This window comes from Lissotriton vulgaris, chromosome 11, assembly GCF_964263255.1.
Source record: "Lissotriton vulgaris chromosome 11, aLisVul1.2, whole genome shotgun sequence".
NCBI lineage: Eukaryota > Metazoa > Chordata > Amphibia > Caudata > Salamandridae > Lissotriton > Lissotriton vulgaris.
In genome coordinates, this window is record NC_141699.1 from 180,940,941 (window position 1) to 180,953,908 (window position 12,968).

The 12,968-nt window shown below is 39.6% G+C and overlaps 1 pseudogene; it reads right to left on the bottom strand.

Annotated features, from left to right (window-relative positions):
• Positions 1-4,907: 4,907 nt before the first annotated feature.
• Positions 4,908-5,026, bottom strand: LOC147679493 (5S ribosomal RNA; annotated as a pseudogene).
• Between the last annotated feature and the right edge of the window lie 7,942 nt (positions 5,027-12,968).

Consider the following 12,968-nt stretch of genomic DNA (forward strand, 5'->3'; position numbering starts at 1 on the left):
CTTAAATCCGAACGTTGTTGGGTTTCTTACCCCGGTGAAGCTGACCCGCTATCTGGCCGCCTGGAACTGCACCATCCTGCAGCCCGCGATACTTCTCTTTTATTAAGAAACCCAACAACGTTCGGATTTAAGCCGTGTTATAACTAGCGAAGATCCGACTCGTTTTACAAAGCGGAACAGCACCATCTTGCTGCCGGCAACTAGATATCTTTTTAAAGCCTTTTTAATGCCCTGCGCATTTTACAAATTCGTTTCGACAACCACGATTGGAATATAAACAACTATAAACTTAGAGTGATTGCTACTATCTATCTACTGAACTTTATTATGAAGGGAATTACCCCGCCACAGTGAGCCATCACATCCTCGCAGTGATAATATAAGGTATCAACTCTACCAATTGGCCCTGTATTCTGTTTCAGCATTTTCTCTTTTAAAATAACAAAGAAGTTATCATCGATTCCTTTGCCATAGTTCCACCAACGACTCCTGAAGAAGGCAGTTCTTCTACTGCCGAAACGCGCGTCGAGTCCATTTAATAATTTGATAAGTGCAATTGTTGTTTAAGTAAACATCTCTTTTTGTATATAACTGTTAAAACTAGTCATGATTTACACTGTTATTATGATGTAATTGCTTTTTAATGAATATATGTGATGTATTGTGTTCAAGAATTAAGTATGTCATTGTTTTATTGTATCATATAGTTTGACTTATCACTTGAGTCTCTATATGATTTTTACTTATGTTTAATTAAATATATATATTTTTTAAATATACACATTATCTCCCGACAATTCTTCTTCTCCATTGGTCCCAGCTTGTATGGTCATTTTTTCTGTGGATGGCCTAGGAATTTGAACTCACATTGATAATCAGCAACATACCCACCTCCCCCAACCCCACCCATGCCCAGGCCTAACCTTAAGAAATCAAACAACGAGCCCCAGCACTCCTGTTACTGCCACTATAGCTATACATAGACTTAATGTCAACAGGTGTCTGCCGGAATGCTCATCAGCAAAAGCTATTAAAACCTGCAATTTTGCAACTCAAACATACACCATACCATAAGACGGTTTATAAATAGTCACAGTACCACTACACCACCTCAACACCCGCCCTTGCTTAACTTTAAGCAATAAAACAAAGAGCCCTAGCAAACGTAGAAGCACCACTCTAGCCAAACAGTGACTTAATTTCAACAGATGTTTCCCGAAACGCTTATCAGCAGAACAGATTAAAACATGCAAATTTGCGACTAAAACATATCCCATGCAATAGGGAGCTTTATAAGTGCTCCCAGTGGTACTATATCACCTTTAGTAGCTCAACATCTGCACGATACTATATTCTGTGTTTCAATCAGCAACATAACCATCTCCCCCACAACCACCCCCGCCCTTGGTTAACCATTTGAAATCAAACAGAAACCCTCACCATTCCCAGTAGCGCCACTATACCCATATACGACGTTAATTTTAACAAGTGTCTGTCGGAACACTTTTCAGCAAAAAGTATTCAAACATGCAAATTGGCGGGTAAAACATAAACCATCCCATAGCATGGTTTATAAATGGGCCCAGTTGAACTTCATCACCTTTACCAGCTAGACATCTATATGTTACAAAAGTCGTTTAAACACTCTGTAGAGTGTATAGCAGGGCATGGGGAGAGTAAACAAAGTTCTAATTCCCAAACTTTTGATATACCGTCCCTTTACTGTATGTATATTAAATATATTAAATGGAATGAATAAATTGACAAGTGTCTCAAAAGGGATAGTGAAGCACACCATCAGTAAAACACAGACCACTTAAACACCTACATATATCCGCCACAGCGACACAGCCTGACAAATAGTATCACTTATAATCACATGTAGTTCTCTAATGTCAACAAAGTCATACAGAAAATATACCACACATTTACATTTTTTTTATCTCTCACATTTTTTATCTCTCACATTTTTTTTCTCTCTAACATCTCTTCTAAACAAGCCCTCCCCAACTACTTCTATTCCATAAGAACAGACAATAATTGCTACGTTTACTACCATATATTTTAGTATATCTACCTTTTTATTTCTCAAAAACGACTGAACGGATTTACACCAAATACAAAAGCGTGCTTTCTAGACCAAGACCCTTCTACCTGCCAAATTTGGGGTAATTCCGTTAACCCGTTCAACCTGTAGCCTTGTCTAAAGTTTTCTATCGAAATTATCAATGTAAAAACAAGTTTTGCAACCCCCTTTTTTATCGCCCCCCCTTGACAAATCACCCCCAAACTAGGAGCTGATCTCAACAAAGAATGACTTTTGAAAATTTCATGAAAATTCATCAATCGGCGCCAAAGTTTTTGCAAATAGAATATTGCCATTTTCCTATGCGACCACCAGTAGGTAATATATATGTATATGTATGTATATATATATACATATATATATATATATATATATATATATATATATATATATATATATATATATATATATATACATATATATATACATATATATATATATATATATATATATATATATATATATATATATATATATATATATATATATATATATATATATATATATATATATATATATATATGTATATATATATATATATATATATATATATCGTACCAGTTACCTCCGAAAGAAGAACTCAGAGGCCAGAGGGAGTTCAGGAAAACAGTTTGTTTTATTCTCAGGATCCCAGTGGCGGCGAATGCATTTCGGCTCAGTTAGCCTTCTTCAGCGCCCAAACACTGTGACATGGCTTCCCCCAAGTAACTCCTCCCTGCTAAAATGCTTAGGCAACACCTGAATCTTCTCCCCCTAATGAATTCGTCACACCCATGCAGTCCGAGTGAATGAAGGGACCGCAAATCCCAGAATGCACTGTCCCGGTCAATCCAGGTAGGTGGCATGGAGGAGTGGGTAAACAATAGGTTTGTGAAGCCTTGCAGGTAGGTGGAGGCAGGCGCGCAGTCATGGCTTCAGAGAAAGTCCACCGCCGTCTTCCTTGGTCCCTCGTGCCGCTACAGCCTGAAACATCACAACGGCAATCCGCTGGGCAGAGGCAGTCAATGCGGACTGGGCTCCCAATCAGGTAAAATACCTTGGACTCCCCAATGGTGCTGTGTGTGCTCAGGCGGTCACCGGAGTTATTCGATCCCTCGAAGAACGTAGCGCTGCAAGCAGCGAGATGCCCAATAAATTCCGGGTCACTTGGACGTAGCGGGGCCATCTTTTCTGCATCGTGGGCAGGCGCAGTATACATGCCGTACCAGTTACTTCCAAAAGAAGAACTCAGAGGCCAGAGGGAGTTCAGGAAAACAGTTCGTTTTATTCTCAGGATCCCAGTGGCGGCGAATGCATTTCGGCTCAGTTAGTCTTCTTCAGCTCCCAAACACTGTGACATGGCCCTTTTTTATCGCCCCCCCTTGACAAATCACCCCCAAACTAGGAGCTGATCTCAACAAAGAATGACTTTTGAAAATTTCCCGAAAATTCATCAATCGGCGCCAAAGTTATTGCAAATAGAATATTGCCATTTTCCTATGCGACCGCCAGTAGGTAATATATATATATATATATATATATATATATATATATATATATATATATATATATATATATATATATATATTCCAATTTAATTTTATTCTACCTTATTTTATTTTAATTCATTCTAATTAATAAATTGCAATGCATGCCCGTACGAATCACATTATGAGATTGAATCGCCAACTGTGGCGTGACTGAATATGATTATTAGCATGTACACGATTTGGGATATTAGTCCGACCACAGGAAAATCCCCATGGTCTTGAGTCCGTTGTTTATTTTTATGGCCAACAATGATGAAAGCGAGGTAATCCTTGAGTTGAATAGTCGATTGTTAATAATGTTTAAAATGGTTCAACAGTGTGAAAAAGTATTATTTTTCGCTTGATGTCATTCAATGCAATTTACACCGTCCATTTCGAAATTTTGTTCGTGCGTGCAGCACGATAAGTATTTTGTTTATTTTCATGAATAACCATGTGACCGTGACTATATTATCATCATACCAATGAGCATCCACTGACTCGTGACTAAGGGGAGGAGCCCCGAAACGCGTCAAGTGACTGATGTTTTGCTGATGAAAACGCTAAATAAATGAACTTTTGAAAAACGCCGATTGCGTCCGTACTTCATACTGTCCTGGGAGTTTAGGACTTGCGTGTGGATACTTTGGATATATATATATATATATATATATATATATATATATATATATATATATATATATATATATATATATATATATATATATATATATATATATATATATATATATACATATATACATATATATATATATATTTATATATATATATATATATATATATATATATATATATATATATATATATATATATATATATATATATATATATATATATATATATATATATATATATATATATATATATATATATATATATATATATATATATATATATTGCACTACTCCAAACCACCAGCTGTTGCGCCACAATGCCGCGGGTGCTCTCTCAACGCACGGTGGAGTGCGTGAATAGTTTCCCAACACTTGGCCACAAATCCACAAAGAACCCATTTCAATAGAGCACACATTTACGATGTCCGAATCGCCGTATTTATTTTGATGCTGCAGTCAGTTAACAAACGCATTTCGGTGTTGCTGCCTTCGTCAGTGTTAACATACTGAGTGAATTTGTGTGTTAAAGAAGTGCTATACAAAATGTCATGTGCATAGAAAGTGACTGTGTTTCATGAACAGTGAAAAAGGAACAGAAAATCATCTTGTTTTTGGCGGCCATTTTGTGAAAGTAAAATTGCACATTGCGTTAATGCACAATATTAAACAAACAATTCATAAGTTAAGCACTTGGTATTCCCAGGCGGTCTCCCATCCAGGTACTAACCAGGCCCGACCCTGCTTAACGTCTGAGATCAAACCAGATCAGGTGCTTTCAGGGTGGCATGACTATATGTGAGAGTGAGTAATTGCAAGAGTATCACTATCTGTATGGATGAGTGTGTGTTTCTATGAGTGATTGTTTAAGAGAGTAAGTATGTGTTAGTATCTGTATAAATAAGTGTGGTGGTGTGTGTATGACTGTATAAGCAAGGAAATGGGTGTGTGATAGTTTCTTTGCATGACTGACCAGGTGTATGAGTAACTCTTTGGGTGAGTGGCAGTGTGTGAGTGTCTATATGGGTGTATGAGTGGAAATATTAGTAGCTGTCTAGATGAATTACTGTGTGTATGAGTGACTGTATTGGTTAGTGGGTGGATGTGTGTGTAGACGTATGAATCACTGAGCAGGTATGTTCTAACTGCTATTGGTCTGTCTATGGTTTCGATACTGGTGGTCTTTATTTTAGAGTGGTTGTATGAAGGTTTTATTAGGGCATAAGGAGGTGCATCAGATGATCAAGTGGATGATGTCATCAGTGATGTCATCAGTGATGTCATTTAAGATTTCATCAATGATGTCACTGAGCATGTCATGAGTGATGTAATATGTGACGTAATCAGCAGTGCATTGCGGGGGCACGAGTTATAGTTAGGTCTATTAACGGGAAACATCCGTTACAACGCGGATGTTACAACGCGGTGCTGTTACGACGTGTCCGTAACAACGCAAGTCGTTACCACGACTTGCGCTGGAGGGCGCTAGAAGATTAAAAATAGTAAATTTACTATTCCAACACCTTCCCTAGTGTCCACGGGGACTGGTGTTAGAATAGTAAATTATACTATTCGATATCCGCGCCCCCAACGCAAGTCACGGTAACGACTTGCGTTGTAAGGGACGTGTTGTAACAGCACGCGTTGTGACGGTACGCGTTGTACCGTCACCAATCCCTATTAACTATAGCGGACGAATTTCTATGGTTTTGTACGATTGAAATCTCTATAATGCCCCTAAAACCTATGTTTTTTTCAGTGAATTTCTAATGTTTTTTAAATTCTAATTTTGAACTATAACATCCCTGAAACCTATGCTTTTTTTCAGTGAATTTCAAAGGTCTTTTTAAATGAAAGTTTCTAACTATAACGTCCCTGAAACCAATGGTTTTTTTCAGTGAATTTCAAAGGTTTTCTAAATGTTAATTTCTAACTATAACGTCCCTAAAACCTATGTTTTTTCAGTGAATTTCTAAGGTTTTTTAAATGCTAATTTCTAACTATGCCTATAAAGGTTGTACATGTGAAGAAAGAGAAAGGAAAGCGCAGAAAGAAGCAAGAAAAAATGCAAAGGCAACAGAAGTCCAGAAAGACGAAGAAAAGTGCAGGAAGAAGAAGAGATGTGCAGAAAGAACCAACAGAGGAGCAGAAAGTCCTCCTGTGCCCCCAACATTTTGCTGAACGATACTGGTGGTAACTGACTCTGACTAACCAGGCCTAGAGCCAGTGCTATGCTAGGAGACACTTAGAATACAGTGAAAACACCTATATACACTAGGGAACACTATGCATTGGCGTACCCCTGTGATTAGCATGACCTCCTCTGTATTTGCCATGAGTTAATGCCAGGGTCATTGCATGAGTACATGAATAGTGACTGGATGATTAGAGTGCTACAAGGAGAGTGCATGGTGATTTTATAAGTGCTTGGGTTTTGGAGCAGTGATTGGATAGGCAGATTGGATTGACTGGGTGATTGGAGAACTGCATAGATAGTATGAGGGAGATTACTGGACTGCATAGGTAGTCCTCAAGTTATTGCAGCAGTGCATGTGCTAGTGACTGGGTCATTGCATGAGTACATGGGTACTAAGTGGATAATTAGAGTATTGCAAGGAGAGTGTGTGGTGAATTTATAAGTGCTTGGGTATTAGAAGAGTGTTTGGATTAGTGCATGGTAGTGGCTGGGTGACTGGAGGAGAGGCACAGGGAGTGACAGTGTGATTGCTGGACTGCATGGGTACTACCTGGGGAATTGAAGGAGTAAATGAGAAGTGTTTAAGCAGATATAGGACTGTATGGGTAGGGCAAATGGGATTGTAACAGTGATCAGTTAGTGCTTGGATCATTGCAAGAGTACATAGCTACTGATGACTGAAAGATTAGAATACTGCAAGGAGAGTTCCTGAGTGAATTTATAAGTGCTTGGGTATTGGTGGAGTGTTTGGATTAGTACATGGTAGTGGCTGCGTGACTAGAGGACTGCACGTAGAGTGACAGTGTGATTGCTGGACTGCTGGGTACTACCAGGGTAATTTAAGGAGTGAATGAGAAGTGTGTAGGTGGTTAGAGGACTTCATGGGTAGTACACAGGGAGTGTAGCAGTGCATCTGATAGTGCCTGGAGAATTGCATGACTACATGGGTACTGGAGGATTAGAGTACTGCGAGGAAGGTGCATGGTGAATTTATAAGTGCTTCGGTTTTGGCGTAGTGATTGGATAAGGACATAGGACTGGCTGGGTGATTGGAGGACTGCATAGGTAGTACTAGGGAAATTACTGGACTGCATAGGTAGTCCTCAATGGATTGCAGCAGTGCATGTGTTAGTGACTGGGTCATTGCATGAGTACATGGGTAGTGACTGGATGATTAGAGTGCTGCAATGACAGTGCATGGTGATTATATAACTGCTTGGGGTTTGGCGGAGTGATTGGATAAGTACATAGTGCTGGCGTGTTGATTGAAGGAGTGCATGGGTACTGCCTAGATAATTAGAGGAGCGAATCAGTAGAGTGTAGGTGGTTAGACTTCTGCATCGGAAATGCTTAGGGGATTGTAGCAGTGCATGTGTTAGTACCTGGGCCATTCCATGAGTACATGGGTTCTGACTGGAAGATTAGAGTACTGAAAGGAGAGTGCATGGTGAATTTATAAGTGCTTGGCTTTTAGTAGAGTGATTGGATAAGTATATGGACCCTCAGAGTTCAAGGGGACTTAATCCCCCAACTTACAACGTGCCAGAGGGCCCATTTGCAAAGTGGTGAAGGGAGGGGGTGGGGCCTGATGTGACAAGCGTGCAAACGAGCCCCGTGGCATGTTTTAAGTTGGGGGGGATTAAGTCCCCTTGAATACAGAGGGTCGCTGAGTCCCAACTAGCCCACCAGGTACCTACAGTGCGACCCCAGGACTGTGTTGCAGAGAGGTGGTCTGAGGCCACACCCCTTTTTACACCTCTCTGCAATGCAATTCTGTGACGCTTACTGGAGATACCTGGTGGGCTAGTTAGCCCCCAGGGACCCCCAGGATTCAAGGGGACTTAATCCCCCAACTTAAAATGGCCCCCCTCCCAACTAGTGCACAGCCATGGGGAGGTGGAGGTCCCCCGGACTCGGGGGTCCGTAACGGCCCCCCGCATTTGCATATTAGTGCCCCGGGGAGGTGATGGTCCCCGGGGTGTGTGGGGGGGCTTAAGCTGTGACATACTGTGATGTGAAGCTGCAGCCCTGATTTCAGTTTTCAGCGTATAATTTAAACAATTTATTGTATCTACTGATTCATATCTTGAACTTATTGATATACTTCTGATGTTCTGAGAAGTTATAGAAGAGACTACATGTATTCATTTGCGCACTGACGAAGGATTGGTGGGTATCGGTCCTGTTCCGAAACGCGCGTCGGCGCCTTTTGCTTTGTTTTGCTTTTGTATGTCTTTTTTCAATGGTGTATATTTTTGTAAATTGTTTGTGTTCTCTGTATATATTGTTGATTGGTATGACTGATGATGGTTTGGATGGGTGTGATTGGAGATTGCTATGAAGTTGTGAGAGGGCATGCGTCACATATGCTTTGAAATGTAAATAGATTCTGTATATATATTGATGTCCTTATTGTGGTTGGACCTACAAATAAAAATTCCAGAAAATAATAATAAATAGATATATGTTTTTCAAATAAATACTCTCTGTGTGTGACTATAATGATGTTTTTCAAAGATTAGAGTGTTTGCCTTTTCATATATTTAGTCCTAGGGGAGGTCCTCTTGTTCTTGATTACAGTGTTTTCCCTGCCTCCTCCCCCTAGCATTTATTTTCAGGGACCCTCGTGTGTTTTTGACTGTCTCAGGGTCATGTGTCAGTATGGAAGTTTCTCCTCTTGTTGCCCAGTGAAGATGTAGTTCATTCATCCCCTAAAGGTACCCTCAGGGGTTCTACCTAGTTGTGTAATGGTACTGTGGGCCTGTCGTCCAAGGATGAGCAGTGATTTTTGTACAAAGTTATTATACAGAAGATGGTAATCCTGCTGTGCATGTCCAGGCAGGGGATTAAGATATAATACTAAGAATCCTCATGCCTAATGAATGAGGCTAGTTTTCTAAGAAAACCACACAACATTTATTCGGTACATAACTAGGTAAAAGGTCAGCGCCAGAACCGTTACGTAGAGCAAGGTAGGTCAAATATAGGTCAAAGGTTGTGCAGCTACATAGGCTTCTATTGGGGTACATTGGGGCTCATAACAGTATCTGCTTAACAACCTTCTACTCATTTCCATGTTTCCATCCTATCTATAGATGGTGATTTATGGCACCTTCAGGTGATTGTAGCAAGCACTTGCTGAGTTTTGTGGTCTCTTCCCTCTTTCTGTAAACCTGCGTGTGCGTTAATTTGTAATTTTGTATCCATCCTGCGTACAAACTCATCACAACTTCTATGGTAAATCTGGAATTGATTGGTTTTGTATCACCTAAAGGTCTAAGGCGTACCTGTGCAGGAGAATCTAGCAAATAGGATGCACTTGAATGAAACATGAGGTCTCAAATTAACTTCCTATCTTTCAGGAAGCAACTGTTTGGCCACAGTACAAGAATGTTTAACTTTCATCACACAGAGACCTGGCTCCATATCAGATTTTTAGGACTAGGCATGGATGAACGTTTATCATCTGAACCCTGGATCACCCTATTGTTCTATGATAATGGGATTGAACTTCCTCAGAGTTTGGTGGGCTAGGTTTTCTAGGCATTATTTAAAAACATATATTATTTAAATGCCCAGCGAGGGGACTGCAGGCCTCAGGAAGAGTGTGTGGATATTCTCTTCCTCCAACTCACTTTTACCACCGCCCACCCACCTGCATTGCCTGAATTTCTCAGTACACAACCTAATGCTTATCTTTGTAATGGCACAAGATATTCCAATTGCTATACCTGTAATGCTAATCATATATAGGAAAGACTAACTTATGTTTTACAGAAGATATATGCAATGATGTCAGTATAGTGGAAATGCTATATTATTTCACAGTGAAATAGCAGAGCATTTACATTATATCTACAGCAATAAATACATAATAGATGGGCAATTTTCTGGGAAGCAAAAGCTATGTATGTATATATGCATGTGTGTGTATCTATGTATTTATGTATGTATATAGTATTTCTGTGAAGCGAAACTAGGCAAAAGGCAATGGAGCGCTGTACACAGTGAAAGATAAGTATAAAGTCAAGAATTAATCGGAGAGGCTAAACGCTAGTTCTTCTCTTATATTTCTTATTGACACCTGCAAAGTCCACAGTCTAGCACCAGCGCAGTACAGTAGTGAAACTAGCATTCAGGGATTCACCTTGTTATGTTATATCATGTTAAGTTGTTTATGCCATATTATGTATGTTTTGCACTATCACCTAGGGAGCTGATCTTTCTTTCTCTTCTCAAGGTCGCAAGACTTCTAATGCAGACAAGAGCCTCAGTTGTCATACGATTTTGTCATCCCTCGATTTTATGCAGAGTTTATTACACCCACTACAGGACTATTTAGGGTAAGTTGCTCAGTGAGGATGAGCATTGAAGTCACGCGCACGTGGTCTGGCTGTGTTTCCAGTGCATGGCTGTGTGGAAGACCAGTATCCCAATCCCTTCAGGTGACTGTTGAAGTACTTAATGCATTTGGTGGTCACATCTCTATTTCTGCAACTCTGCTTGTCCACTAATGTGTGTGCTCCCTGATGTAAAAGCAAAATGTGTCAGTGGGGTAGGCCAATTGCTTCTACATCTCTTAGCTTGGAAATAAGATTTATTAAAGGATTACATTGCCCTTGCGTTCCATGGGTAGAGCATGGTAATTCCCACGCATCCACCCATCGATTTTGGTGCATTCTCAGGTTTACGCATTCCCAGATTTAAAACCAGTAGTAAACCTGAGAATGCGTCAAAAAGGTACACAATCCCATGGGAGGCACAACAGGGAGAAATTCAATTTGTTGTCTCTTTCTGTGTGTGGAGCATTTTACAGCACATACAGAAAGAGGAATATGCCTCTACAGATTGTGCCCCTTCCTGCACCAAACAATCCTGCCTGCAATGATGCAATCCCCAACCCGATACAACTAAAGGTAATCATGGGTAATTTTCTGACCTTAACCAACAAGACTCTGGTTCACACGTTATGTTTTAATAATAGGAATATTGTATTTCTGCCCTTTACAGTTACATGCTAAACAGCCGAATTGATATACGGTGGTCACCCCTGATACAGCACAGATAATTTTATTGAATACCTATATCCAGGTAATGAACCTCTATATCTATCACGGAGGTATAAGTTTTCTAAGTGTAATAGAATCTGGGTTCATCTGAATTGTGTAATTTACCCTTTAGGTGGAACAAAATTGATTTTAAACTACATCAAAGGAAGATAAGTCCATGAGTGTCAGACTAATGACGGAAAAAAACTGTACCCTCATGAGACCTCAAATTCCCTAAATCCCTCTATTTCTGAGGTAGGTCTAGAATTGTTAAGTGATAAAAGAGAAACTGCATGGGACCATAAGGATAATTATAAGATAGTAATAAGTTAATCTTGTTGGGATAAAAGGGTATGTGTAATGCAAGCCAACAGTGAATCTACAGAAGGATAAAACCATGACTTAGACAATATCTTTGGTCACCAGTATCAAATGTGGGTATGTGTATCAAACTGGCACTGCTGGTGTAACAATTAATAACCCTAGACATGATGTAACCTTATTGGGTGTTCAAATGGATAAAAAAAGTAAAAGAGAACAGTGATTGTTTTCCTGAATATACAAATGTGAATATAGAGATCACAAATGTTGTTCTGTGTGTACAGTCCATATTTTGTAATAATCTCATAACAATGCTAACGTCAGTATACAATAGGCCCCTGCTGATTATGTTTTTTTAATCTTACCTTTTAGAGATTTTTTAACTTAAAAACCTGTCCTGAAGAAGGTGTTATCATCGAAACAAGACACCGAAACGCCGCGTCGACTCTTTGGTTTTTTAATATATGTTTGAATGTATAATTGTTTTATGAATGCGAATTTAAACTGTATTGCTTTTAATAAATTGTTTTTTACACTGGTAAAGATTATAGTTTCCTAAATTAATGTGGTGCTTTGTAGACAGGGTTCCTATACTGACTGTTAGCCTGTATTCGTAAACTATTTGTAAATTATGTGTATGTTATGCTAAAGACTATCTTGTCCTTGACAACATAGCTACCCTTAGAGCCTTTTGGTTGGGTCAGTCTACGCTGTAGGGTATATACCCCCACCAAGTAGGGACTCTTTGTGTTTCTTTGCATAATGATGCAAGGGTGCCTGCATTGGCGCTAAGCTGCAATGTGTGCTCCAGCACAAGGAAAAAGCAGAAATGTGCCACATTTTAATAGATATGGCTCATTCAATCTCTCTCCATATTACCCCCCACAGTGCAGCAGATTGTCTTGCTGTGGTGTGCTGTATCAATCTCTTTTAAAATGTGGCCTCCAGTGTCTATAGCTGGTCTGAGATGGTATTATTGTATACATGGCATACCCAATGTTGTGTAAACAATAAGCAGAGAACTCAGGGTAGTTCTCAAGTTTAGGTGGAAAGCGGCTCCTGTATAGAGCATCCTCAACACCAACAACACTCTAGATCTGCTCACCTCAAATGTCTACTTTCCAATCCATGCCAAGATAGAAAGGGACAAAGTCTTTTACCATTTCTACAGCATAG